This window comes from Otolemur garnettii, unplaced genomic scaffold, assembly GCF_000181295.1.
Source record: "Otolemur garnettii isolate 467f Iridium unplaced genomic scaffold, OtoGar3 scaffold00090, whole genome shotgun sequence".
NCBI lineage: Eukaryota > Metazoa > Chordata > Mammalia > Primates > Galagidae > Otolemur > Otolemur garnettii.
Window position 1 is genome coordinate 6806786 of NW_003852485.1, and position 3433 is coordinate 6810218.

At 41.5% G+C, this 3433-nt stretch overlaps 1 protein-coding gene across 1 annotated transcript in view; it reads right to left on the reverse strand.

Moving 5' to 3' along the window:
- Positions 1-3433, reverse strand: part of LOC100947055 (STE20/SPS1-related proline-alanine-rich protein kinase) — a 114387-nt gene that overhangs the window by 9312 nt on the left and 101642 nt on the right. The window lies entirely within an intron of this gene.

Genomic DNA, 3433 nt, shown 5'->3' on the forward strand with positions numbered 1-3433 from the left:
ATCTGAACTCCTGTCCTATAAATTCACTCAATTCTCTGAACCCATTTTTGTCAAAGCAACAAAATCTAGTGGATGACCTCCACGACTCAGGCGCACGTTTTAATGCTTTCAGAGCACAGTGATCTATCGAGCCGGTGAAGTGCCACCTTGAATAATACCTGAGCTGGCTGAACACGGTCAAGTACCAGGGGCTGCCAGTGTGGAGCTCGGGACTGAAGGCACGTTTTCGGTATTAGCTGGATTCACCAGCAATCTGTCTCCATGGCATCTAGATGCGTTCAGTACCCTGGCAGAGAAGTCAGCTTTTCCTGCTCATTCCTCTGACTTAGGCTATTATTTATGAACAGAATTAGCATAAGGTAAGGATGATAGAAATTTAGAACTTTAATTTTTCCATATTCAAACTTTAAAGCATAAAATAGTAAAAGTCGAGGAAGGGCTCCTGGTTAGCGAAGGAGAAGTTACAACTGAAGAAATTTGGGGAGAATGTCCTGTCTGACATTTCTGTTTTTCAGGAGGAGAATTATCTGCTGCTTCAGTAGTTAGGTATGGAAAAGGTATCCGTTTTTTTTTTTTCTTTTAAGATAAAACATTTCAAGAGAAAATAGTAAACATACATATTTTGAGGAAAGTGTTACCAGTAGAAAGTTTGTAAGCAGAGGGTGGAAGGAAATCTGTGCAGTTTTAATTTTTCTCTAAGGTTGACTGAAAATAACCTAGATTCGCAGCTTTTCTGTAGATTAGCCTATTTCATTGAATCCATCAGCTCTAGAGGAGAAAAATGAAAACCACATACTCACTATGGCCTACTTCTCTTTATAAACCATAATTACAAGCATCATTTTATCTCCATTTCTTGCCCTTTTAATACTTTCATTCTGGGTGATCTTCAGTTTCATGTGACCTACGCCCCTTCCCTGCTCATCTTTTTCTCCTTTCCCCCTACATGGGTAACACACTTATCAGGTATGCCCCAGGCCACCAATTCCAGAACAGTTATCATCGCCAAGCTTATTTTGGACTTTCAACAGTTCCTGAACATACGTAAGACACTAAAATCATTGCGAAAGAAACACTGGCTTCCCAGAGTACAAGCTCTGTTGTAAAAACCCTGTCCGCTGAGGCCAGTGTTTCCCAGGTCAGAGCACTCTGACTATATGCAAATTGCAGCAGCTGAACACAGTACCCGTTTTCTTAAAACATAAAAGTGTTTTAATAGTTCCTCTGATTTAGGCTGATTTCATGAGTGGCTATAAATTCTTTCTATGAATTCCGGGCCTTTCATTAGAACTTCTTGGTTAATGTAGATGATTTACTGCCTTGTTCTGGGTCATCTATTTCCAGTCTGCTCTCTAACGCTCAGCCAAAAGCAGGGCTCCATCCTACGTGGATTCACAACCCTCTCTGTGGTGTGCAGACATGCGTACTAGGGCCGATTGCCAGGCAACGGGGGCTAAGCAAGTTGGAGACTGGAGGGCAAGATCGAGCTGTCTGCATCTTAAACAATCATCCTGGAAACCACGCTCCCCAATTGTGAATCGCACACCTCTGGGACATTAAAAATTCAAGTTCTGTCTTCAGCTCAAAGCAAAAATAGCAAAACTGGCCACTTACCTGATTACTTATACCAGCTGCTAGGCTTATTTTCAATTTAGTTGATTCTAATTTGTTGTAAAGTGCTATAAAACACCTTCATTTAACTGACATCACATAAAATTCAGGGTGATGCTAATTTCTCTTCCAGTAGCAATGCTCATTAAAAAGATGGGTGTCACTGTTTTCTCCCTTCTCCTAACTGTGCACCTGGATTTCAAAAATAAAAGTGCTCCTTACCTGGAACGTGAGCTGAGAAGGAAGGGCTGGGGAGGGCTGGCTGTTCCTTTAGAGCTGCCTAGGCATGTGCTGAGAACACTGAACTTTGTGTTTCAGGGTACTCTAGTTTCCAAAAAATAGAGGGCTTTTGAATCCTGCACACTCAGTGGCCATCAATTCATTTTAAATCCTTCCTGGTTTCCCCAGGTAAAACTCCTTCGCCTCGTTTTTGCTGCAGATTCCATTATCTTGAGTTTGTTCCTCTCCTCCCCAGTACAAAACAAAGAGGAGAGGTAAGTCAAAAAACTCTCCGGAGTAAAAGGTCAGCACATCTGAACTCCTGTCCTATAAATTCACTCAATTCTCCGAACCCATTTTTATCAAAGCAACAAAATACTCTCTGTCATTTGGGCTAACAGGGACACCACTAAGATTCACTGAGGCCGCATAGACTGTGGGGCCCTCTAGCCCTATCACTGGGGCTTTAAGCCATCTTGGTGTGAGCAAGCTTGTTTTGCAATTTTCTGCTTCCCTATATCACACTTAAGGCTTGAATACCTGTCAGGGCTGGACGTTTCTCTCTGCTCTTTTTGGCTAACATTTGGCCTGAGGTATGGTAAGTATTTGTGCTTTATGAAACTGTAACAGTATCATTAACAGGCACATGGAAAAGGCATTGATGTTCAATACCTCCGCGAAGCTAAACCAAGAAGGAAATAAGATTGTCCTGGGGCTAATCTATCAGAGGCGAAGCAGCAGAGCCGACGGTTTTTTTTGGCGACCTAAATCAGGCGTTCTGCAGCCATTGTTTTCTCTCTAAATTCCATGTACTATTCATTTCTCCACATTTTGACAATAAGAAAAGTAACAGTTACATAATAACTATTTACAGTCTGTGTCTGTATTCTGAGTAACTACTCAAAATACACACTTTTCTCCCCAGGTACCAGTTTATGTCACAACAAACTCACATAGCACTGATGTTCTGGTGGCAGTGAGCTAATCCATTCAATTTGAGGTATTCCCAAACACAAGCCCTGGGGGGAAAAGAGAACCAACGAACATTGAGTCTGCTGTACTGCTTCCAATAGTAAGGGATTCCAAGATGAGACGAAAGCATGGCCTGGGGATACCTGACAAGGTGGTGGCGCCCAAATACTATTTTATCCAAAGAGATACCCTGAATAGACTGATTCATAAAGGCAGCATGAGATTACCAAGAAAGAGATAATCAAAGCTTTCAGTAAGAAGAAAAGGAGACAATATGAGTGTAGATTTCTTATGGATACCGCTATTAACAATAATGCACAATTATGTCTAAAGAATGATTCTGTTTGGGACATAATACGAGATTCATTCCATTTATTTTCCCTAAATATCCAGGCTCTTATCTTCCTGAGATGCACTGTCACTCAGTGCAGAAGACCCTCAAATCTCAAGCCAGGGTCCCACTATGGTTCAGAGCAGGGTGACCTCCCTGAACTGGGCAAATTTATTTAACCTCTTTGTACTCAGGACTATTTACTGGAGAAAAGGAGATATTAATAGTGCCTACTTGGTAGGGTTTAAAGACTGTGTTAATAAACTGCTTAGAATAGCACTTGATGTATAGAAAGTCATT